At 48.0% G+C, this 27,085-nt stretch overlaps 1 protein-coding gene and 1 long non-coding RNA gene across 4 annotated transcripts in view; one reads left to right on the top strand and one right to left on the bottom strand.

Annotated features, from left to right (window-relative positions):
* UNC5D (unc-5 netrin receptor D) overlaps window positions 1-27,085 on the bottom strand; it is a 952,147-nt gene that overhangs the window by 802,980 nt on the left and 122,082 nt on the right. The window lies entirely within an intron of this gene.
* Window positions 21,529-25,125, top strand: LOC142301858 (uncharacterized). Its single transcript, XR_012752897.1, has 3 exons — window positions 21,529-21,640; window positions 24,901-24,989; window positions 25,079-25,125. It is a non-coding gene; the product is annotated as an uncharacterized LOC142301858 (long non-coding RNA).

Genomic DNA, 27,085 nt, shown 5'->3' on the forward strand with positions numbered 1-27,085 from the left:
ACATTCGGCGTCGCAGTCGATATCGTAGTATGTAAATCCTTTTTGATACGATTAAGGAGCGCAAAAACGTCCAAATCGTATCATCGGTGTAGCGTCGGTCATTTCCATAATTTGGGAAGGACCGATGTAATGATGGTGTTCCTCGTTCGTGCGGCAGCACACATCGCTGTGTGTGAAGACGCAGGAGCGAGGAACATCACCTTACCTGCGTCCTGCAGCTCACGCCGGTTATGCGGAAGGACGGAGGTGGGCAGGATGTTTACGTCCCGCTCATCTCCGCCCCTCCGCTTCTATTGGCCGCCTGTCGTGTGACGTCGCACGACCCACCCCCTTAATAAGGAGGCGGTTCGCCGGCCAGAGTGACGTCGCAGGGCAGGTGAGTGCATGTGAAGCTGCCGTAGTGATAGTGTTCGCTACGGCAGCTACCACCATGATATCGTAGCTGCGCCGGGGGCGGGGACTATCGCGCACGGCATCGCAAGCATCGGCTTGTGATGTCGTAGTGTGCAAAGTGCCCATTAGTGCTGGACCTGGGGAGGTTGAGTAAGACACAATCTGTTTATTTTCCCTGCAAATGTTACCTGTAAACAGGGGGTTTCTGAAACCATAAAGTCCCTTTGTTATTATCTTAATGATATGAATAAAAATAATAATAAACTGCAGACCTATTACGGGTGTAAGAATGTCTTTTTGCTTCTTTTGTTTTAAACTAAATTTCAAATGTAATTCTATTAGATAAAAAATTAGATTCCAGAACACCTATAAAAGTCTCTAAGTAGAGCAAATATTACTGTGTATTTTATTGCCGGCTGCTGAGAAAGACACATTCTGGGAACATCCACTCCAGACATAATGTATTCTGATGTGCAGGAAATATGGATAGGTGTAATAGAGACATACAGCCATCTATAAAGAGAAATAACCTTGCGAAAGACGATTGTTACCAAACGGCTTTGCGTTACGACTTGTAATGGGTGTTTGCATCCTGTATGGTTGTCTTCCATTAGCTGAACGCTTGAGATTTGCTTATATTTTACAGCTTACTTTATGCTACTAAATAACTTTACCTGCCAGAAAATGTGCCGAGGCGAAGGATGCAGTTGGAACCACGGAATACTGTTTTCTTTGAAAGTAAAAGAAGTGTATAAATCGGGCGAGGAAATCCAATAATAAAAGGGATCGCACTCAGACCGGTGTTATTCAATGAGGCAGTGCAGATCTGCGATTTATTTTCTCAGCTATAATCGGCATGAGAAAAACATGGCAGCATTCTGCGATTTGACTCTGAAATCAATACAGTATGAGGGAAAAAAAGAGGATGCCATGTAAAAGATTAATAACTGCTGAGTAATAAACAAATTACATACAGATGTCAAGTAAGAAAAAAAATCCCACTTTTCTAGATGACAATAGAATCGATTTTGTTCGCTCATGTGATCCCAGGCTAAAAGTAACAAAAAATATATGTGTACCGTGTATATATATATATATATATATATATATATATATATATACTGTATATAGTACACTGGAACCTCGCTTAACGAGTAACCCAGTTAGCGAGTATTTTGCTTAACAAGCAAAGCTTGCTGTAAATTTGTACCTCGGTTTAGGAGCAAGCTTTGCTGCACAAGCAAAATACTCACCACACACACTTCCGGTTCCGTACACCCACCGCGCCTCTGACCCACTCGTGCAGTCCGCACAAAAACGCACAAACACACACAAGCACACACAAGCACATACAAACACACACAAACACGCGCACACACACACATATTATTCTCACCTTACCTTCCGCGCCATCGTCGGCCTCATGGTTCTTGTAGTTCGCCACTACAGGATGTGAATCGGGTAACCATTGCGACGACGGAGGAACTTCCGCTGCCACCCGTTACTTGAAGGCAGTGAGCTGACCAATCAGATGCAAGCAACTCCTGCCTTTGACGTCAGCGCTCTGGCAGCGAAAGTTCCTCCCTTATCGCGATGGTTACTTGATGCACATCCTGTAGCGGCGAACTGGAAGATCCAGGAGGCCAGCGATGGAACAGAAGATAAGGTGAGTATCATATGTGTGTGCGTGCGTGTTTGTACTTGTTTGTGTGTGTTTGTACATGTGTGGAATGGCACAATAGGGGACCAGGATGGGACATTTAACAAGTCGTGGAACGAATTGTCTGCATTCTAATGATTTCCTATGGGAAATCTTGCTTTGCTGAACGAGTAACTTGGATAACAAGCACAGTCCCAGAACGGATTGTTCTCGTTAACCAAGGTTCCACTGTACTGTACAAAAATTTGAGGCAGGTGTGGATAAATGGTGCAAAATACCAGTCTGAATCACGATTTGAACAAACATATATCCATGGCAGCCAATAGAGGACAACAAAAAAATCAGGTTAGTTTGTTTTGCTAAGGGACCAGTAATAAATGAGACCAAGATCCCTAAAATACATTGTTTTAGTTTTATTGGCAACTGAAAAAGAAACCATAGTCATCAGTCTTTTTCCATCAGTCACAATCCATTGCCTTGAGAAAATACGGTATCCTGCAAAATATTTTGCAGAATTCAGTTGTTTTCCCATAGATTTCTATTAACAACGGATTGCGACTGTTGGCCTTGGGTTGCATCCATGTAGTGACTGACCGTCAGGTGGAAGGAACTGACACTGTAACGTCTTTTGGAGCCTCAAAAAAACACAATGCGCAGGATTCTGTCACAATCCGTCAAGAGGTATAATGGTTGTCTTTGGTGCAGGATTCCACCGTAATCCGTCACACAATGGAATCCAGTGCTGGATTCCGTCATGTTCTACTGAGCATGCCCAGCATGTCTGGCACTCCCATAGGGCTGTGCCAAAAACAAACGGATCGCGACGGATCCGTCGTAAGACGGACGCACAACGGATGTAACGGATGCGACTGATCAGTTTTTTCACAGGATTCCAGTGAACGGAATCCTGTGAAATAACTCATCCGTTGACAGCTAATAAACGACAGATCTATCATTCAGTTGCAACAAAGGACCTGACGGATTTGAAATGACTAAAGTGTGAAAGTAGCCAAAGAAACAAGCTTGTCTTAGTGGACTACTACACCAAAGTGGTATTGGTTTGCTAGTGATCCTGGACCTAGGGCATTATTCTCTTCTATTACATCCTCGGAAGATCTGTGGTTGTTTCTTCAAGATGTTTGGAACAAGCGATCTGCCAAGTTCCTTCAAGTTCCTGTGTACAAGTGTACCTAAAAGAAGAATTAATGCTTTGATGCTCTTTTGAAGGCAAAGGATGATCATCACATTAAATATTGATTTGATTTAGATTTAATTTTTGTTCATTCACTTTGTATTTTGTTAAATCATAGAAATAAACTATTAACACTTCTATGTTTGAAATCATCCTACTATGCAGAATTTTTCCACACCTGTATAAAATCTTTATGTATAGTCCCTTGAAGATAAAGGAATTAAACTATTTGTCTTTAGGAGACATAGGAAGAAAATGGTTGATGAAAGACACAATTATATGTCTGCACAATTAAACACACCTACACAATGCTTCCCACCTGTGCATATTTCACCGGACATGCAAAGCTGCAAAGATTCCTGCTACATTATAATAGATGTTGATTTACCATTTAGAAAAGAAACAGATAAAACTGTTTTAAAATATTTCAACTTCATAGAACACAAAATAGAAGCAAATGATAATTATCGCTGCTTCATAAAATGATAAAGTAGTGAATGGATAAACTTCTGCTGGAAACTTGTTCTAAATGCCAAAGAATGGAAACGGCACAGCAGAAAATAGGGCAAATGATAGAACTGTAATGGCCCATATGGTCACAAGGGCCAATAAAGTCCTACTAGTTACAGTATTTTTTTTTGCCATGTTGTGTCTGTACTATTTCAGTTTGACTTATGACCAGGAAGCCTTGCACCCCCATTTGCTCATTTTTTTTTTGTATAGCTGGTGCTATTTTTTTTCCTTTTCTAACTCTCTATCTATGTATCTATCTATCTAAGGTTAAAAAAAAAAATGGGGTCCATTTTACAATCCAATGGAGTCTTACTGGAAGCGGGCGGTAACGGTGGTGGAGCAGGGTCACATTAGTCAGGGGTGATGGTGGAATAGGGCAATGCTGCAGGCACTGTGTTGGAGCTTTACTGTGCTGGGGCTGCAGGCCGAGGAAGCTGTGCTGGGGACACTCTGTGTTGGCGCGTGTGTGGCGCCCCTGAGGCTTCAGTCGCCAAAAAGATACTGCACCTCATCCAGAGGTGTGGTATTCCATCCTGGGTATGGAGGAGGTCACAACCGGTTCACACAAAACACAACACTCTCACTCAGCAACACCTCATCAGACACAATAAGGGCGTGATTATACCCAAAGCCAGATTGGGAGGGGGTGGAGTCTGTTGAGTAGGAATACACAGTAGTGGAGTGTGGAGAGAGAAGCAAAGGGGAGGGGAGCAGTGGAAGAGCAAAGACCTGTGGCCTGGAGCCGGTACCACTCGGCCCGGGCACAGACAGAAGGGGTCCTAGAGACCACAGGAAGTGTAACATCCTCCCGTGGCTTTGTGCCACATATAATCTATGGGTGGAAGGATTTGGATGCAACACCGGGACTGGTCCCTAGGCTAGAGGAAAAAAACCTACATATTACACTAGTAAAACCAGCGGCTGAGGTGACTGCAAGCACCGAAGCCACATCCGCACATGAAATTCGCTGGAAGGTGACCCGAAAGGACCAAGGGAGAGAGCTTCACGCCACCCAGCAGGGTCCACTGGCACTGGCACAGGGTTCAGTGAGCAAGGGCGCAAGGCAGGAGGGAGAAGTAAGCACAGGAAGATAGCCAGGGAAGGGTACACTTGAGAAAAGTGCAGCGGACTCGACCTCCGACTACCCGGGATCAGCTGGAGCCCATCACAGTGAAACCCCAGCCCTCCAAAGGCGGTCACTGGCATGTGGTGTAACCTTGGAACTTCTACGGTGAGTAAAAACCTTGAAACTGCATTCCTGTGTCGGTCCATTATTCACCTGCATCTCCGGCTCTGCAAGCCCCGCCATCATAGACTACTACTACCTCCCCCATCTGCCCTGGGGCCCAGCTCTGCCTGTGGAGATCTATACCATCTCAGCTGCATCACCATCTACCCCAGAGGTTTCCATCCTATAGTAGCGGCATCTAACTTATCGCATACCACAGGTGGTGTCACGAATAAACTGTCATCATTCCCTTTATATTTAAATGACACCACCGGCATCACGGAACTGGGCCTCGCCACCGCGACTTCCCAGAGCCAGAATCGTGGCACGGTAACGAGTCCCCATGGCCCCGGCGTGTTATGTGCGCAAAAGGAGGTCTTGGCTCAAGATCTCATCTGCACATGCGCCGCCTCTGGCCCTTTGATCTCCCAGCAGCAGACTTAAGGAAAACGGCGCCCGGAGGTGGCACATGCACAGATGAGACCTTGAGCCAAGATCTCCATCTGATCTTTGTGTGCGCCAACTCCGAAGCCCCAGAACAGAGTAGCTAAAGTCCATTGCCCACTGCTCCCGTACAGCAAAGCACCCTCGGCCTGCAGCCCAGCACAGCAGAGCGCAGCTCCAGCACAGCGCCTGCGTCATTGCTCCTGCGACTCCTCTTCACCATCCTCGGTAAGAAACATTCGGATTATAAGATGCACCCCTCATTTTTCTCCCAAATTTTTGGGAAGAAAAGTGTGTCTTATTGTCCGAGAAATTATCTATCTATTTATTTATGGTAATATAGGGCCTGAATTGGTCTGTTGCTGCTAATGTATGGGTGTTCTTTTTTCTGAAACAATAGGAAGTTAGAGTGTAGAATCACCTCACTGGGCAATGTGAAAATTGTAAGATATCTAATATTATATTTATTATTAAAAACAGATTGTGATATGAAAAAAATGCATTGCTCAAATTTTTGAAGAAATTAATGTTACACAAAAAACCTGATTTAAATAATCGATCATTTTCTGATGACATGTTTAATTTGAGTATGACAGAGGCCTAGTGAAAACAGTACAGCCAAGCCTGAAGTGACCAGGCCCTAATAACTACATGATTGTCCTATCTATACTCCCCCTATTAAATTCCGTGTGGTTAAGGATGCAAAAAATAATACAAAAATCTTAATTTTCAGAGGTCGTTTCTAAATAGCTATTTCATCTAACTGTGAGTCTGCTGCTCTCATACTATATAAAGGCAATTTTCTTTTTTAACCGTCTGATCAATATTAAAGCAGCTGACATGGAATCGATGGCGGCAGGAGGAGGGTAGAGCAGTGAATGTGCGTGTCAGGCGGACGGCAAAAGAATCTATCAGCCTATAGTAAACTTTCAGAGATAGACGCCGCTGTATCCACCATTACAGTCCTCTTCTCTGCAGATCGAATACGATGATACAAAAAAAAAAAAAAAACGAATGGGACAACGCAATAAGCTAGCATCAATTTTTATATACAGTACAGACCAAAAGTTTGGACACACCTTCTCATCTCTACAACAACTGTTAAGAGGAGACTTTGTGCAGCAGGCCTTCATGGTAAAATAGCTGCTAGGAAACCACTGCTAAGGACAGGCAACAAGCAGAAGAGACTTGTTTGGGCTAAAGACCACAAGGAATGGACATTAGACCAGTGGAAATCTACTTTGGTCTGATGAGTCCAAATTTGAGATCTTTGGATCCAACCACCATGTCTTTGTAGAAAAGGTGAACGGATGGACTCTACATACCTGGTTCCCACCATGAAGCATGGAGGAGGAGGTGTGATGGTGTGGGGGTTCTCTGCTGGTGACACTGTTGGGGATTTATTCAAAATTGAAGGCATACTGAACCAGCATGGCTACCACAGCATCTTGCAGCGGCATGCTATTCCATCCGGTTTGCGTTTAGTTGGACCATCATTTATTTTTCAACAGGACAATGACTCCAAACACACCTCCAGGCTGTGTAAGGGCTATTTGACTAAGAAGGAGAGTGATGGGGTGCTACGCCAGATGACCTGGTCTCCACAGTCACCAGACCTGAGCCAAATCGAGATGGTTTGGGGTGAGCTGGACCGCAGAGTGAAGGCAAAAGGGCCAACAAGTGCTAAGCATCTCTGGGAACTCCTTCAAGACTGTTGGAAGACCATTTCCGGTGACTACCTCTTGAAGCTCATCAAGAGTATGCCAAGAGTGTGCAAAGTAGTAATAAAAGCAAAAGGTGGCTACTTTGAAGAACCTAGAATATAAGACATATTTTCAGTTGTTTCACACTTTGTTAAGTATTTCATTCCACATGTTTTAATTCATAGTATGGATGCCTTCAATGTGAATCTACAATTTTCAGAGTCCTGAAAATGAAGAAAGCTCATTGGGCTGCTTCTCACTTGCGAGTTTCTCGCAGTAGAGCAATGCGAGAAAATCTCGCATTGGAATCGGACACATGTTAGTGAATGATTCAGCTCGCATTTGCGATTTTTTTCTCAGTCCAAATCGGACTGAGAAAAAAATCGCAGCATGCTGCTTTTTTGCGAGTTTCTACTGCGAGTCTCTCCAATGCAAGTCTATGGGAGCGTGTAAAAAATCGGATGTCACGGGACGGCACTCACACCATCCTAGTGACATCCGATTTTCTAAATATATTTCTCGCATGTTTCCTAAAACACTGGAAACGAGTGATGTCTCACAATGTCTGTCAATCACTATTCTCTGTCAGTCAGTCTCTCCCTCTTGGTCTCTATTCTCTCTTTGTCGGTCGGTCTGTCGGTCGGTCACTATCTCTGTCCCTCACTCTCTGTCCATGGCGGTCTATCCCTCTCCCCCCCTCTCTCATACTCACAGATCCCCGATCACCAGCGCGGTGCTGTACGGCGTTCACACTGCTCCAGCGGCTTCTCCTCTTTTGAAAAAGCCGGCCGCTCATTATTCAATCTCATATTCCCTGCTTTACCCGCCCACCGGCACTTATGATTGGTTGCAGTCAGACACGCCCCCACGCTGAGTGACAGCTGTCTCACTGCAACCAATCACAGCAGCCGATGGGCGTGTCTATGCTGTGCAGTAAAATAAATAAATAATTTAAAAAAACGGCGTGCGGTCCCCCCCAATTTTAATACCAGCCAGATAAAGCCATACGGCTGAAGGCTGGTATTCTCATGATGGGGAGCTTTTATTATGGGAAGCCCCCCAGCCTAAAAATATCAGCCAGCAGCCGCCCAGAATGGCCGCTTCTATTAGATGCGACTGCTCTGGGACTGTACCCGGCTCTTCCCGATTTGCCCTGGTGCGTTGGCAATCGGGGAAATAAGGAGTTAATGGCAGCCCATAGCTGCCACTAAATCCTAGATTAATCATTGCAGGCGTCTATGAGACACCCCCAATGATTAACCTGTAAATTAAAGTTAATAAACACACAGTGAAAAAATCCTTTATTTGAAATAATAAACAATAACAAATACCCTCGTTTACCACTTTATTAAGTATGCAAAAAATCCATCCTTGTCCAGACTTAATCCACGAAGGTCCCGCGTCGCTTCCAGCTCTGCTACATGAAGGTGACAGGAGCTGCAGAAGACACCCCTGCTCCTGTCACCTCCACGCAGCAACTGAGGTGAAAGCGCAATCAGCTGATGTCAGTCAGGTAACTCGTGGCCACCGCTGGATCCTCCAACAGTGACAGCAAGTCGCCCGAGTGACAGCAATGAAGTCAAAGGTGAGTTACGGACACGGGGGGAGGATCCAGCTGGCCGTGGGTAGCCTGAGTGACAGCAGCGCTAATCGCGCTGCTCAATTCAGTCACTCAGGAGATTAGCTATCACCGGTGAATCCTTCACGGGTTACCGCTAATCAGGACTCGACACAGACAGAGCCGCGGCATGACAATGAAGTCAGGTGAAGTTCACCCGAGTTCATTCTGATCGTGCGGCTCTGTGTCTGCTGTCAGCGGCCATTCAGCTCTGCTACATGGCTGTCTGTGGCTGCTGTCAGCGGCCATGTAGCAGAGATGAATGGCAGATGACAGCTGCTGAGAAAAAAAAGGATCACACACTGATCACACATGCATTGCACACGCACTGCAATCATGAGAAAAATCTTAGGATCTCAGTGCAGTTGCATTGCACTCTGACCTAACGTGAACTAAAATCAGCCGAGTTTTTTTCAGCCAACTCGGACCGATTTTACTCGCATAGATGTGTTTCCAGCCTTTGAATGAGAAGGTGTGTCCAAACATTGGGTCTGTACTGTATGCGTTATTGAATTATGAGCCTATGTGCACACAGAATATTTGCGCCAGATTTTTCTGCACCAGCCACGTGTGCACATTTTGAGTATTTGGTGAGACTTATGGTATGCAAGGCCACGTGCGCACGGTGAGTATTTTTTGAGATTTTTACCTCAGTATTTTTTAAGGCCCTGTCACACACAGAGAAAAATCTTTGGCAGATCTGTGGTTGCAGTGAAATTGTGGACAATCAGGTTTGTGGCTGTGTACAAATGGAACAATATGTCCATGATTTCACTGCAACCACAGATCTGCCAAAGATTTACCTCAGTATCTGTAAGGCCACCTGCAGACATCAGTATTTGGTGACTTTTTTTACCTCAATATTTCCAGCCAAAACCAGGAGTGGGTGATAAATACAGAAGTGGTGCCCATGTTTCTATTATACTTTTCCTCTGATTGTTCCACTCATGATTTTGGCCACAAATCCTGAGGTAAAAAACTCACCAACTCCTCAATGTGTGAACATGGCTTTAGTATGGTGATATTGGATAAAACACCCCTCATAATGCTATGTCAATTGAACGAAAAAGAAAAGGAAAAAAAACAAAAACTGAGACTTTGCAAGGAATTGAAATCATCTAAATCAAACTCGATCGTCTAAATAGGCCATACATAAAAAAAACATTGAGGGTATGAAGGATGGTCCTTGCGGAGCGAGAAGATGTTTAAAGTGATAACGTTTTTTTTTTAGGATCAAAATTTCAGCATGCAAATCGCTGCGTTCTCAAACGCAATGTGCAGATGGATTATGCACAATCTTCATAGATTGTGCTGGGGACGCAGGACGCATGCGTTTACGTTGCAGTGCAATATGCAGCGTAAACGCATTAAATTACGCAACGTGCTCACATAGCCTATGGCTACGTTCACGTTACCTTTCTGCTGCTTTTTTTCAGCAGCCAAAGCCTTGGCAGTAAAAAAGCTGCTTCCAAATAGCAGGTTTTACTGTGTTTTTTGTTGTGTTTTCATTGCTTTTTTTTTTTTGCTATGTCTTTGGTGTATCATTTATGCACAATTCGTTATACAAAGTTAGTTTCCTTCACCACAAAAGTGATTTTCATGCGGCTGCTCTCCGCCCCTCCGCTTCGATTGGATGGCTGCCGTGTGACGTCGCTGTGACAGCGCACAAACCGCCCCCTTAGAAAGGAGGCAGTTCGCTGGCCACAGCGACGTCACTAGGAAGGTAAGTATGTGTGACGGGTCCTAGCAATGTTGTGCGCCACAGGCAGCGATTTGCCCGTGATGCACAAACGACGGGGATGGGTGCTTTCACCAGCGACATCGCTAGCGATATCGCTGCGTGTAACACCCCCTTAAGGCTTTATACAGCTGCGACAGTTGCTAATACTGATTGTGGACATTGCAGCCATGTGTAAGGTATCATACAGTATCATCCGCTATTGGCAGCCCCTGGAGCTAATAATCTATATATTGCTATATTTCTAGATACAAAACTTGTTTTGCCATGTCCTACAATTTATGCACTGGAGCATCCTATCCTAATTAAACCTATAATTATATAGTTAGGGTGTTGCAAAAATATATACTGTAATCATTATTATTATTATCATTATTACTATTTATTATTATAGCATCATTTATTCCATGGCGCTTTACAAGTGAAAGAGGGTATACGTACAACAATCATTAACAGTACAAGACAGACTGGTATAGGAGGAGAGAGGACCCTGCCCGCGAGGGCTCACAGTCTATAGGGGACGGGTGATGGTACAATAGGTGAGGACAGAGCTGGTTGCACAGTGGTGTACTGGACTGAGGGTTATTGTAGGTTGTAGGCTTATTGGCAGAGATGGGTCTTGAGGTTCCTCTTGAAGCTTTCCATGGTAGGGGAGAGTCTGATATGCTGAGGTAGAGCATTCCAGAGTATGGGGGAGGCACAGGAGAAATCTTGTACGTGATTGTGGGAAGAGGAGATAAGATAGGAGTAGAGAAGGAGATCTTGTGAGGATCTGAGGTTGCGTGCAGGTAGGTACCGGAAGACTAGGTCACAGATGTAAGGAGGAAACAGGTTGTGGATGGCTTTGTATGTCATGGTTAATGTTTTGAACTGGAGTCATTGGGTGATGGGAAGCCAGTGAAGGGATTGGCAGAGTGGCGAGGCCAGGAAATAGCAAGGGGAGAGGTGCATTAAGCGGGCCGCAGAGTTTAGGATAGATTGGAGGGGTGCAAGAGTGTTGGAAGGGAGGCCAGAGAGCAGGAGGTTGCAGTAATCGTAATTCCATCATGTTCTTCTATTTCTACTTCCAAAACTGAGAAGGAATAAAAATCAAATACTAATTTTTCAAATAAAGAACAAATGTCCCCCAAATGGAAATTTACAGGTTTCTGGCTGCACATTATTAATTAATACCAGTAGGGTTATAGCTTCCTTATGGCTAGGCTTTACTAACACGAGATTAATAAAGCATGTGGATGGTGACGTACATTAGAGGGGCATCCAAAAGAATTGTTTAGAAATGTTGTTTTGGGAATGATTAACTTTTGTCTTTAGGTTATGTTCCGCTATACGATATAAAAGATATATGGCAAAATGTATCTCCCAATGGAGCCAAAAAATGAAGGCAATCTTATACATTTCCATAAGATATTACCAGTTAATTGGGCACCGTCCTGCCCCAGAAACCACAGGATACACTCTCATCCTCAAGTATTGTGGCCTTTGGCATTCTGCCTATATTAAGAAAGCTAATTAACATATCTTATGAACCTTGCGCTTAAGACAGCGGAGCAAGTGTTGTATGTGCGAGCAATTTGGCTTTATTGAAGTTGTAATTAACTCTGTAACAGGTGCTGCTACTGCTTCAGCGTGCGCTCCGTCTTCCAGACAAACTGTATCCGAGAAATCAATTACGAGCTGTATAATGGAAGAAGAAATCATAAAAACGCAGCAACTGAGACAGACGTGGAATATGTGTCTGAAAATGATGCATCTTAAAACAATGTAACAGAAAGTAATACAAACATTAAATCAGCCTCCGCTGTGATTGCAGCCATCTGAGTGTGCACTGTGCCAGCGCTTTATGCAGAATTACAGCGCAAATTCCAGAATATAAAGACACTGATGAAGAAAATAACATGATTATAGGCAGAGCCATTGTTATTTAGCATCCTCTGGGGGAAGACGTGTTTGTTTTACCTTTACCAAGAGTTTTTTTCATGTCTTTCTTTATTTTGCAATTGCTCTCTGGGATTCTCAGCAGGAATATATCCATCTCCTATGGGTTTGTGTACCAGTCTGCATTATAGGTGCCCCATGCGCCAAAATATGGTGTCTCTGTGGGGCACCATGTTGCTTCAAGGGGAGAATACACAACAATATTGTATGCATCTACATGAATCTGTGAATAACATAAATCCTCTCTTGACCTCTGTGCTAAATCAAAGATCGTAATGCCGGCATCACACGGGCGATATGTCGTCGGGGTCACGTCGTTAGGTTAGTGACGCACATCCGGCACCGTTTGACATATAGTACTGTGTGACACCTCCGAATGACTGTTAACGAGCAAAAATACTCACCTTATCGTTACTCATTGACACGTGTCAGGGCCAGGTGGACGGGCAGACCCAGGAGGTGGATCCACTGGGCCGAACTCCTAGATGGTAGTAAAGAGTCCGGTAGCTGGAGCACTATAAACAGCAGAACAGTCCGTGCACACGAGTATAGCGGAGAAGTCCCTGGGACCACGGAGTCACGGGTGGTAGTCCGGGTGACGCAGCTCTGGTTCGGAAGCCGAGATGATGTCAGGCGGGGTCCGGAACCTTTGGAGCGAGGTGATGAGTCACCGCAGGGATCCGGGATGGTGCGGACTGTCAGGATGGCAGATGGACAGCGTTCGGGGTTCGGGATACGGCAGGACTGGATGGCGAGGCAGGCACGGCTCTACGAGAGAGATAGGTAAGTACATGCACAGAAACACCAGGAGACCTGACTCCTAGCTTAGGAAACACGAAGATCAGGCCCCGCCCCCTTGGACAATAACCCCCTATATACCCTGTACCTGTTTAGCCTCATTTCCTGTTAATGGACGCTGGCCCTTTAAGAAAGGGTCAGTGACCGCGCGCGCGCCCTAATGCGCATGCGCGCCGCCCGGGTGCCAGAAGCCAGGGAAGGAGGCTGCGAGGAGGACGCAGGGGAGCCGGCCAGGGCCTGGGAAGCCGTCGGGCGCCGGGATCGGAGACCAGGGGACCTGGGAAGGACGGGCACCGGAGGCTGGAGAGCGGGGAGCGTGGCAGGTGAGCCGGGGAGCGGGGGTGAGGACCCGGGGAGTGTGACAGTACCCCCCCCCCCACGCCCCCCTCCCCGCAACCGGGACATGAAGGCACGGATCAGAGGAGTGCCCACGTTCTCCCTGGGCTCCCAGGACCTATCCTCAGGACCATACCCTTCCCAGTCCACCAGGAAGAACTGTCGACCTCGTACGGTCTTCATGGCCACGATATCCCTTACCGCATAGATGTCGTCATCGGCAATAGGTGGAGGAGCCGGGCTGGCAGCAGCGGAGAAGGGACCAAGGACAACCGGCTTGAGCAGGGAGACGTGGAATGAGTTGGGTATCCTCATCGTGGCCGGGAGCTGTAGCTTGTAGGAGACCTCATTGATCTTGTTGAGGACTTTAAACGGCCCGATGTAGCGAGGGCCCAGCTTGTATGATGGTATCTTCAGGCGGACGTACTGGGAAGCAAGCCAGACGAGATCTCCAGGAGAGAAACACGGAGGGTCCAGACGTTTCTTGTCAGCGTGTCTTTTCATCCGCAGGGAAGCACGTCCAAGGGACGCTTTGACAGAGTCCCAAATGGTTGCAAAGTCACGGGCTACTGTATCTGCAGCAGGGACATCCGAAGAAGGAGATACAGGCAATGGGATGGAAGGCTGAAGTCCGTAAACGACATGGAAGGGAGAGCTGGAGGAGGACTCACTGACGTGGTGGTTGTGGGAGAATTCAGCCCAAGGAAGAAGAGCGGACCAGTCGTCGTGATGGGCGTTAACATAGTGACGTAGGAAAGTGGTCAAGATTTGATTGACCCTCTCTACCTGGCCATTAGACTGAGGATGGTATGCAGATGAAAAGTCCAGAGTCACTCCCAGATGTTTACAGAGAGCCCTCCAGAAGCGGGAGGTGAACTGAGTTCCTCTGTCGGATACGATGTGTAATGGGAAGCCATGCAAGCGGAAGATGTGTTGTATAAAGGCGTCCGCGAGTTCCTGAGCAGAGGGCAGTCCAGCCATAGGGACGAAATGGGCCATTTTAGAGAACCGGTCCACCACGACCCATATGACTGTGTGTCCGGAGGACAATGGCAAGTCCGTAATAAAGTCCATTGCTATGTGTTGCCACGGAACTGACGGTATCGGCAGAGGCAGAAGACGGCCATATGGGAGGTGTTTGGGCATCTTGTTCCTGGCACAAGAGGAACAGGCGGATACAAAAGCAGCGACGTCCGTGCGAAGGGATGGCCACCAGTAATGACGTACAATCGCACCCCATGTCTTTTTCTGACCAGCATGACCGGCTGTTTTCGAGGCATGACCCCAGTGTAACACTTTTTCCCTGTCTACCTCGGAGACATAGGTCTTCCCAGGCGGTATCTGGGCCAGGGTGACAGGGGCCACCGGAATGATTTTGCTAGGACAGATGATGGGTTGGGTAGTCTCTTCCTCCTGCTCCATGGGCATGAAAGACCTGGACAAGGCATCAGCACGTACATTCTTGTCCGCGGGTCGGAAGTGGAGCTGGAAATCAAACCTGGCAAAGAATAGGGACCACCTGGCTTGCCGTGGGTTCAGTCGCTGAGCGGACCGCAGGTATTCCAAGTTCTTGTGGTCCGTGTAAATAATCACGGGGTACACTGCCCCTTCCAGGAGGTAGCGCCATTCCTCCAAAGCCAGTTTGACTGCCAAGAGCTCTCGGTCACCGATGGTGTAGTTGCGTTCAGGCGCTGAGAAGCCCTTGGAGAAGAATCCGCAAGTCACCATCTTCCCGGAGGAGGACTTTTGCATGAGCACTGCTCCGGCTCCTGAGGAGGAGGCATCCACCTCCAAGGTGAACTGGCGGTTTAACTCCGGACGGTGAAGTACAGGAGAGGAGGCAAATGCCCGCTTCAGAGAGCCAAACGCGGCGTCAGCCGCAGGTGACCAGTCCTTAGGATTAGCCTCCTTCTTAGTCAGGGCGGAGAGAGGAGCAGTCAAGGCAGAGAAGTGAGGGATGAACTGGCGGTAGTAGTTGGCGAATCCCAGGAAGCGTTGGATTGCCTTCAGTCCAGAAGGAGGAGGCCAGTTGAGAATGGCGGAGACCTTCTTGGGATCCATCTGCAGTCCGGTATCAGAGATGATGTACCCCAGGAAGGGGAGAGAAGACTGCTCAAAGACACACTTCTCATACTTTGCGTACAGACGATTCTCTCTCAGTCTTTGTAGAACCAGCTGTACGTTTTCTCTGTGGGTTTGGAGGTCCGGAGAGAAGACAAGGATGTCATCTAGATACACTACCACACAGATGTAGAGAAGGTCCCGGAACACGTCGTTCACCAGTTCTTGAAAGACGGCAGGAGCGTTACACAGGCCGAAGGGCATCACGCAGTATTCATAATGTCCATCGCGCGTATTGAACGCGGTTTTCCATTCGTCACCAGAGCGGATGCGTACCAGATTGTAAGCACCCCGAAGATCCAGCTTGGTGAACACACGAGCTCCTCTAAGCCGGTCAAACAATTCGGGAATGAGCGGCAGTGGGTACTTGTTTTTTACGGTGATTTGATTCAAACCCCGGTAGTCTATGCATGGGCGTAAGTCGCCCTCTTTCTTCTTGACAAAGAAGAAGCCTGCTCCAGCAGGAGAGGAGGATCTCCGAATGAACCCCCTTGCCAGGCTCTCTGAGATGTAAGCAGACATGGCCCTTGTTTCGGCTGGAGATAAAGGATATATCCGTCCTCGTGGTGGTGTTGTTCCTGGGAGCAGGTCGATGGCACAATCGTATGGGCGATGTGGCGGCAGTACCTCGGATTCCTTTTTATCAAAAACATCTGCAAAGGACCAATAGGCCGAGGGCAGCCCCGGTAGGTTCTCTGGAACCGGAGGTCGTCGGATGGGTTGTATGGACTTTAGGCACCTCTCATGACACGAAGAGCCCCATCGGGTGATTTCGCCAGTGCCCCAACTGACTGATGGTTCGTGTGTCCGCAACCATGGAAGTCCCAGCAGGATCTGGTGGGACATGTGTGGGAGGACGTAGAAAGCGATGTTCTCGGTGTGAAGGGCACCGATACGCAGTTCGACCGGCCTGGTGATCCAGGAGATGGTGTCAGAGAGGGGTCTCCCATCCACCGAGGCAATCACTAGGGGCTTGTCGAGTGGAATAACAGGCACCCGGTACTTGTCCACCGTGGTCTGCTGGATGAAATTGCCTGCTGCCCCGGAATCGAGGTAGGCATCAGCCGTGAACCGCGTCTCTCCCGTTGTCACTTGCACTGTCCATGTAACCGGGTCAGAGAGAGTCCCAGCACCTAGGGTGGCCTCTCCTACCAACCCTAGGCTTTGGAGTTTCCCGGCCTCTCTGGACAGGAGCGTAGCAGGTGTGTGCCCTCACCGCAGTAAAAGCAGAGACCCTTGGCGAGCCGCTCTGCTCGACGTTGTTCAGACTGACGCACTCGGTCGATCTGCATGGGCTCGTGGACGGGAGCCCCAGCTGTCGATGACTGAAGTACGGAGGGTTTCTGCGGAGGAGGGGAATGCCGTACCGGACGTCTCTCACGGGACGCTTCCTTGGATCGCTCCTGAAAGCGAATGTCCACTCGAGTCGCTAGGGCAATCAGGGCATCTAGGGTGGTCGGTACGTCACGACCCGCCAGCTCGTCTTTAATTTGCCCTGAGAGTCCTTCCCAGAAGGCGGCGGTTAGGGCCTCGTTGTTCCACCCTAGTTCTGAGGCCAGGGTGCGAAACCGGATCGCGTATTGACCCACCGTCAGAGTCCCCTGACGTAAGCGGAGAAGAGACGAAGCAGACGCGGAGGCGCGTCCGGGCTCATCGAAGGTACCACGGAATGCCTGCAGGAAGTCCTGGATGTTCGTGGTCACAGGATCCCCCTTCTCCCACAAGGGGTTCATCCACGCCAGTGCCTCACCCTCTAGATGGGACATGATGAAGGCGACCTTGGCTTGGTCGGAGGCAAACAAATGCGGCAGCTGCGTGAAATGGAGGGAGCATTGGTTTAAGAATCCCCTGCAGGTCTTGGGGTCTCCGGCGTACCGGGGTGGTGAAGCCAACCGAAGTCTGGTGGTATCTGAAGAAGTCGCCACAGGAGCGGGAGCCGTGGCTTGACTAGTGGAAGCCCGGGATGTCGAAGTCGTAACTGCCGCTTGTAGCGTGTTCAGGCGGGCGTCCACAGAAGACATGAATTGCAGCATGCGGGTCTGAGTCTCACGCTGGCGTTGGAGTTCCTCCTGTACGGCTGCTAGTGCTGCAGCAGGATCCATGGCCTGATCTTACTGTCAGGGCCAGGTGGACGGGCAGACCCAGGAGGTGGATCCACTGGGCCGAACTCCTAGATGGTAGTAAAGAGTCCGGTAGCTGGAGCACTATAAACAGCAGAACAGTCCGTGCACACGAGTATAGCGGAGAAGTCCCTGGGACCACGGAGTCACGGGTGGTAGTCCGGGTGACGCAGCTCTGGTTCGGAAGCCGAGATGATGTCAGGCGGGGTCCGGAACCTTTGGAGCGAGGTGATGAGTCACCGCAGGGATCCGGGATGGTGCGGACTGTCAGGATGGCAGATGGACAGCGTTCGGGGTTCGGGATACGGCAGGACTGGATGGCGAGGCAGGCACGGCTCTACGAGAGAGATAGGTAAGTACATGCACAGAAACACCAGGAGACCTGACTCCTAGCTTAGGAAACACGAAGATCAGGCCCCGCCCCCTTGGACAATAACCCCCTATATACCCTGTACCTGTTTAGCCTCATTTCCTGTTAATGGACGCTGGCCCTTTAAGAAAGGGTCAGTGACCGCGCGCGCGCCCTAATGCGCATGCGCGCCGCCCGGGTGCCAGAAGCCAGGGAAGGAGGCTGCGAGGAGGACGCAGGGGAGCCGGCCAGGGCCTGGGAAGCCGTCGGGCGCCGGGATCGGAGACCAGGGGACCTGGGAAGGACGGGCACCGGAGGCTGGAGAGCGGGGAGCGTGGCAGGTGAGCCGGGGAGCGGGGGTGAGGACCCGGGGAGCGTGACAACACGTCGTTCATTTTCAAAATGTCGTTCCTCTTTCTGCGCGCCGGTTGTTAATAGTTTCCGTGACAGCACACATCGCTCCGTGTGACACCCCGGGAACGATGAACTGCAGCTTACCTGTGCCCGCCGCCAATGCGGAAGGAAGGAGGTGGGTGGGATGTTTACATCCCGCTCATCTCCGCCCCTCCGCTTCTATTGGCCGGTGGCTGTGTGACGTTGCTGTGACGCCGAACGTCCCTCCCCCTTCAGGAAGTGGGTGTTCGCCGCCCACAGCGAGGTCGTTCGGGAGGTAGGTGCGTGTGACAGGGGTTTAACTACTTTGTGCGACACGAGCAATGAATTGCCCGTGACGCACAAACGGCGGGGGCGGGTGCGATCACAGATGCGATCGCACAATAACTCGTCCCGTGTGACGCCAGCATAAGGCCCATGTGCGCACGTTGCATTTTTTCATGCGTTTACGCAACATTTTGAATTGTAGCGTTTTAATGCAAAAATGCATGCATTTTGATTTCCAGGCAACGCCTATGGGAAATAGGGATTTCTTGTGCGCACTATGCATTTAAAAACGCTGCGTTTTAGGTGCCAAAAATTTGTTAAAATCTCTGCGTTTGAAGAAGCAACATGTCAATTGTTTTTGCCATTTTGGCAGCGTTTTGCTATCATTGAAGTCAATGAGACTTTTCAAAACGCATCCTAAATCAAAATCCTAGCGTTTTACATGCTTTTTGACAAAATCAAAGCATGCGTTTTTGGCATTATAGTGAGGTCATGACGTTTCCATTTGCCCTCACATCCAGCCCGACTATAAAAAAAGTGTCAAACATGAATTTAATGTTATTTTATACATACATTTTAAATCACAATGATCTTTTTATTAAAATTAGCTACTTTGTGTATGATTTAAAGCATGACATTTTTTTTTTTCGTTTTTTTCCAAGTGTTTATTATTATTATTATTATTTATTATTATAGCGCCATTTATTCCATGGCGCTTTACAAGTGAAAGAGGGTATACGTACAACAATCATTAACAGTACAAGACAGACTGGTATAGGAGGAGAGAGGACCCTGCCCGCGAGGGCTCACAGTCTACAGGGAATGGGTGATGGTACAATAGGTGAGGACAGAGCTGGTTGCGCAGTGGTCTACTGGGCTGAAGGCTATTGTAGGTTGTAGGCTTGTTGGAAGAGGTGGGTCTTGAGGTTCCTCTTGAAGCTTTCCACGGTCGTGGAGAGTCTGATGTGCTGAGGTAGAGCGTTCCAGAGTATGGGGGATGCACGGGAGAAATCTTGTACACGATTGTGGGAAGAGGAGATAAGAGAGGAGCAGAGAAGGAGATCTTGTGAGGATCTAAGGTTGCGTGCAGGTAGGTACCGGGAGACTAGGTCACAGATGTAGGGAGGAGACAGGTTGTGCATGGCTTTGTATGTCATGGTTAATGTTTTGAACTGGAGTCGTTGGGCGATGGGAAGCCAGTGAAGGGATTGGCAGAGTGGCGAGGCTGGGGAGTAGCGAGGGGAGAGGTGGATTAAGCGGGCTGCAGAGTTTAGGATAGATTGGAGGGGTGCAAGAGTGTTGGAAGGGAGGCCAGAGAGCAGGAGGTTGCAGTAGTCGAGGCGGGAGATGATGAGGGCATGCACTAATGTCATTGTCAAAAATCCACTTGTGACTTATAGGATCGCTACTTCCAATAGGTGGCGCTGTGCTAGAGTTTGTCTCCTTTACTGGAGAGACAATTTGAATATTTCCCAGAGGGGCATTGCAGCTATAAGTCCCCTTACCTGGCAGCCAGACTGGCTTGCAAAGTCTCCTTAAGGAGAATAGTGTTCCCCCGTGGAATTTTAGGGGCATTGCAGCTATAAGTCCCCTTACCTGGCAGCCAGACTGGCTTGCAAAGTCTCCTTAAGGAGAATAGTGTTCCCCCGTGGTCCCCACATAGCTTTCTCATGAGCCAGATCAGACACCCCCATACTTTGCACTGATGAGGGGCAAGCACCCTGAAACACCGTGTCTGCAAATTGGGATTCTGATCTGGCTTATATATCCTGAGTCATATTGCAAAGGATTGTCAAAAATCCACTTGTGACTTATAGGATCGCTACTTCCAATAGGTGGCGCTGTGCTAGAGTTTGTCTCCTTTACTGGAGAGACAATTTGAATATTTCCCAGAGGGGCATTGCAGCTATAAGTCCCCTTACCTGGCAGCCAGACTGGCTTGCAAAGTCTCCTTAAGGAGAATAGTGTTCCCCCGTGGAATTTTAGGGGCATTGCAGCTATAAGTCCCCTTACCTGGCAGCCAGACTGGCTTGCAAAGTCTCCTTAAGGAGAATAGTGTTCCCCCGTGGTCCCCACATAGCTTTCTCATGAGCCAGATCAGACACCCCCATACTTTGCACTGATGAGGGGCAAGCACCCTGAAACACCGTGTCTGCAAATTGGGATTCTGATCTGGCTTATATATCCTGAGTCATATTGCAAAGGATTGTCAAAAATCCACTTGTGACTTATAGGATCGCTACTTCCAATAGGTGGCGCTGTGCTAGAGTTTGTCTCCTTTACTGGAGAGACAATTTGAATATTTCCCAGAGGGGCATTGCAGCTATAAGTCCCCTTACCTGGCAGCCAGACTGGCTTGCAAAGTCTCCTTAAGGAGAATAGTGTTCCCCCGTGGAATTTTAGGGGCATTGCAGCTATAAGTCCCCTTACCTGGCAGCCAGACTGGCTTGCAAAGTCTCCTTAAGGAGAATAGTGTTCCCCCGTGGTCCCCACATAGCTTTCTCATGAGCCAGATCAGACACCCCCATACTTTGCACTGATGAGGGGCAAGCACCCTGAAACACCGTGTCTGCAAATTGGGATTCTGATCTGGCTTATATATCCTGAGTCATATTGCAAAGGATTGTCAAAAATCCACTTGTGACTTATAGGATCGCTACTTCCAATAGGTGGCGCTGTGCTAGAGTTTGTCTCCTTTACTGGAGAGACAATTTGAAGGTTTCACATATTAAGACACCAAAACAAGATGATGAATTTATCGAAATTCAAAGTTCCACTGGGACATGGTTTCAGCGCTGGTTTGTCAGGGTGATGACGGTTGTCAAGCAGGTACTTTGTCAAACGTTACGTAAAATAAGGTATTTTGTATTATATACAGTATGTTATGAAACTGTAATGGGCTTAGTATTACGTTTTGTTGATAAAATTGGTCTAATTTGTACAAGAAAAGCTCCAAATTCACAAAAATGTATAATAATGTTAAACAGATGTAATAAAAATACATATACACACAGATTTAGCAAAGGTTATCTTGAAAATATAGCACTGGGATATGCTGGCATGAAAATGAGTAATCTGACGACTAGCTTGACATTGGTCAATGGCTTGAGTCTGTCAATAGTAGGAGTATCCAGCTCATTGTGGAAGTCAGTTGCTGCTCGGAGCACGAACAATGTCTCAGTCTAGGCGTGACAGTAGAAGATAAGGAAGGATTAGTCCAGCTCCATGAACAATCTTCTTTTATTTAGTGTAAGTACAAAATGGATGACATTTTAAAAGCCTTCATGCTAGTAAGATTAATAACATTAACTTGAAAAAAGGGAGGCATGACGGATCTATAAAGAGTACACTAGCAAGGCAGCACTGTCCTTCACCAGAGAAGAGGCACAAGCTTCCTCCTGAGATAGCAAGCAAGGCAGCACTGTCCTTCACCAGAGAAGAGACACAAACTTCCACCTGAGATAGCGAGCAAGGCAGCGCTGTTGTGACGCCCAGGGTTATGGGTACTCGGTCCCGGGCAGTGTATATCTAGGAAATGTCACTTTCGTGGCCATTGCCCGGTTCTGTGCCCTGGGCCCTTTTTGTAAAGGGAAATATTTACAGGGGATTAGAATAATGTTCACACGTGACGCCACTTGCGGTGTTGTGGCTATGTAGATGGAGCCGCCGCTGCACAATGTCCACTACTGGGGCTAGTGTTAATGACAGCCTGGATGTTAGACCCTCCGCATGCAGGGCTGGGCCCCAGTGGGAGGTGTAATGACGCGTATCGGAAGAAGGTAGTCCACACAAGGGGTTCAGTGCAACTGGTTCTTTACTCACTTTCTGGTGGTAACTTGTCACCTGAGGCCGGCTGGTTTAACCTTCTGGTCCCCTTTGTCCCAGTGCGAGTGTAGTAATCTGGTACCTTTTTCCCCTGCACCTGTCTCTGGTTGTTGGTCCCCGTGGCGTAGAGCAACTGGGGGTCCCCGTCCGGTGGTTTTTCCACTGCTGTCCGTATGACGGCAGCGTTAACCCTGTGGGGTTGGAGTCTCTGGTCCTGTCCCCGGCTCTGTCTTTGCTACTGAGTCTCGGATTTTTAAGGTCAGCAAGGTCCTTGATGGTCCCCTTGCTGTGCAGGTGTTATCAGGCATGCCTGAAGCTTTATGCCTGACCTAGGATCCTGTACCCCATTGGTGCATAGTTCCGAGAATACTCCATCGTACTCCACCGGCAACTATCCTCCTGGGCACCAGGTCACTGTCAACTCCTTGTCAGTGCGTCTCCTCAGTTCCACGTGCACTCTTTCCTCTCACTACTCTGACTGACTGTCCACTGTCTGCCCCACCCACCTGGTTAATTAGTGGACTGGACTGTCTCCACCTCTAGGCAGCCATCCATTGGTCTGACTCTAGCTTTGTACCATTGTATGGGGGATTGTTGGGGAAACCCTGGATTACCTGGAGTGTTTGTGTGTGACCGGCACTGGTCTTCCGGGGCCTACCCTGCATCCTGGTAGGGATGGAGAACCTTGTAGCTCCCTGATGGCTTCAGGGGCGCTACACTGTCCTTCACCAGAGAAGAGACACAAGCTTCCTCCTGAGATAGCGAGCAAGGCAGCACTGTCCTTCAACAGAGAAGAGACACAAGCTTCCTCCTGAGATAGCGAGCAAGGCAGCGCTGTCCTTCAACAGAGAACAGACACAAGTTTCCTTCTGAGATAGTGAACAAGGTAGCGCTTTCCATCACCAGAGAAGAGTTGCAAGCTTCCTCCTGAGATAGCGAGCAAGGCAGCGCTGTCCTTAACCAGTGAAGAGACACAAGCTTTCTCCTGAGACAGCGAGCAAGACAGTGCTGTCCTTCACCAGAGAAGAAAAAAAAGAATTTATAATGGGTATATGGGGCACAGCTTCACTAAATGTACCAATCTAAAAAAACACAGAGTCCATGCAGTCATATGCAAAACGTGAAAAGGTTTTATTTGTACACACTTTAAAACACAATTAGAAAGGAGGAGACTCAAAAATAGAAAATTCCCTCCATAATACAGCATGTATACACCATGAGACCTCAGATGTTGGTAAATAAAGCATGAACAGGCTGACAAAAACCATTAGTTTGCACTATACATAATCAAAAATACAATCCTGCAGTCATATCTGGTGCAAAATAAAGAAAGCCTGCTGATAATTATCAGAATATACCAGAATACTGGGCGGCACGGTGGCTCAGTGGTTAGCACTGTAGTCTTGCAGCACTGGGGTCCTGGGTTCAAATCCCACCAAGGACACTATCTGCAAGGAGTTTGTATGTTCTCCCCGTGTTTGCGTGGGTTTCCTCCGGGTGCTCCGGTTTCCTCCCACACTCCAAAGACATACAGATAGGGAATCTAGATTGTGAGCCCCAATGGGGACAGTGTTGCCAATGTATGTAAAGCGCTGTGGAATTAATAGCGCTATATAAATGAATAAAATTATTATTTTTATTATTATTAATAGCATGAATTAGAGGTGGTGTAACCGCCCACACGCCCCACGCGTTACTTCACCATGAATGGCTTCCTCAGGAGTATACCTGAATCCTTACTAGCGTTGTTCTTCACCAGAGAAGAGACACAAGCTTCCTCCTGAGATTCAAGCAAGGCAGTTTTGTCCTTCACCAGAGAAGAGACACAAGCTTCCTCCTGAGATAGCGAGCAAGGCAGTGCTGCCCTTCACCAGAGAGGAAGGCAGGGATATCCAAATTCAGGTTGCGGAACACTGCACTAAAGCTGCTCTGCCAAGCCAAGGGGCACTGAGCAGCCTAATTAGCATAAGAGAATAAATATTGTTTTTTGCACAATGGTCAGAAAATTAGTACAGTTAAGGTATGATTTTTACAGTGGTTAAGTCACCCCAGATGAGTATATGTTCAGTTTAAATTGTATTTTGGCAGTGAGTCATGATAACCTTTGCTACATTTTACATCTGTACATAACTAAAGAATGTACAAATATAAATATACTTCAAGAAAATGGTAAGTCTGATAATTACATAGATCAAGAAGGAGAACTGAATTATATACTAAGAAGCACTTGGCCTATATTCAGCGGTCTGTCCTCTCTATTCTAGGTGTGGGAGAGCATGCTGTATTGCTTTGCCGGCCAATACAGGAAGAACACAGTATTTCTAGCAGTGGTTTGGTTTACAATGTCCTTAAGGTAACTTATTTTTTTATTGTCACTGAAGCCTTTCCTAGTCTTCTAATTTTTTCAGTATGTGCTCAATGTCTAATTCCCATCTCCTGCAGCTACTATGGTCTCACGGTCTGGTTCCCAGATACAATCCGCTACTTACTCAAATACCTCACCCGCAGCTGCGCCGCACCACTATGCACCCGTGATACCTGCCGGTCCAGACCAATACGTAAGACCAAAGGAACCGCCCGGCAATGTACTGCCGGGATGGGCTGCACCACCGCGTGACAGCCCGCGGAACCCACAACAGGCCCCACGGTCTGTCCACATAATCAACAAATGGAGCAACACCCGCCAGCAGCACTACCGGGCTGGAAACTCCCGCAAGTCGCCAATAGGAGGCCCCCCCCGACACCAATAAGCCACACACTGGATCACCCAACGCAAATGTCACTTATTCCTTGCACCGACATTACCCGAGCCCCCTACCCGGGGGGCACCAGTAAGAAACACACCAAGACGAACCATATACCCATAAGGCAAAGCCAAGTCAGCTGTACCCAAAAGAAACACCCCAAACCCATCGTAAACGAGAACCACCTACTCTTATTATAAACTCCTGTGGAGCTACTATCAACCGCCATGACGAATGCCGCCCAATACGGACTGCCAACGTTAAGCCGGCAACCCTACTAAGAACCGCATACCAATCCGCGCGTATAAAACTTGTTAAAACTGCCCCCGTGCAGACACTGCCGGCAGACTCCCGTAATCTCCCCATGAACCCCCAAACGGCACGTGAACCCACGAATTCAAGAAGCCAAACTGGACCACAAAACAATAGCACAATATACACGGGAACCTGATAATGGCCCGTAAATGTACCTCAAACATAGGGCCCCACCTATACGAACCACACACATCGATTTATCCCACACATTCTAACTCTGCAAATACACTCTGGGCATGAAGAAACAGCTTAGCAAGCCCAGCTTGTCCCAGAAACAGAAATAAGCACTCAACCCTCCCGAATATTGGAATAATCCCCAACTATGGGACCGAACCCGAACCATAGACCAGAATAACCGGCATTGCGCAACCATAAAACATCCAGCTCCACACAATATATGTACGAAAGATATCGGAAACAAACACTGAAAACCCGATTACAGGCAAAGGCAACAAAATCGTGACTTTTTTTTTTTTTTTTTTTTTTAATTATCGCCTATTACTCCTGTCAATAGACGGCTAGCCTGGGCACCGCATACAGGTGACTGGTCAATTTCAAGACCCCCAGAAAGGTGTCGTCCACCGCCGCAAGGAAGGACAGATATCTCCAAAAACTGCTGTCCCAATCATCTCGACCTTAACATCTGGCCGCAACAAAACATGCCGCACCCCAGTGGACCAGCAAAATACCCCCAGTACCCACACAACACCAGTTGAAGAACCGGGCTAGCCCGATGCCCATAAAACTTAAACACCCCTCTTAAAACGTAACCACTTTCCCCTTCACCTCTCAAATAGCACACACCCCATGCAACGCTCCAGAGTAAGACGCCGAATGAAAATGCGCCCCCACGTGCCGGGCCACCATTTCAGTGGACTACCATCGAACTCTTATCAAATATTATGAACCGCGATAATCCTCTAGCTAAAAGACCCCCATGACCATTACAGAAACCATGGAATTGCCGTGACCATGGCTATCCACAACCCCTTTGTAAGTATTCGTATCCCTGCCTCAATCACCGCCCCACCGCCGACTTCCACCTGAATCAGTCACAAACCACCTGGAAATCACCCAATCATACAAAACACCCAGAGAATGCAAGCGCCATTACGCCATCCAGAATAAACCAAGTCGGCACCTATAGATAGACACCCTAGCATAGCAAGGCACCCGGGACCACGTAGCCACCACTCACACACAAAATTCAACACCGTACTCAGGGCCCCCAACCTCCTGCCGAAACCCGCTGACAAACAAACTACCGCCCTAATGCACCCAAAATCATACCTATCGACACCCTTACCACCCACCATAATTCAAGCATTAATACAAGGTTTCAAGTGAGCCGTAACTTACTAGGCTGACTCCATGGGATCCCACGGAACAG

The sequence above is a fragment of the Anomaloglossus baeobatrachus genome, chromosome 4 (genome assembly GCF_048569485.1).
Source record: "Anomaloglossus baeobatrachus isolate aAnoBae1 chromosome 4, aAnoBae1.hap1, whole genome shotgun sequence".
NCBI lineage: Eukaryota > Metazoa > Chordata > Amphibia > Anura > Aromobatidae > Anomaloglossus > Anomaloglossus baeobatrachus.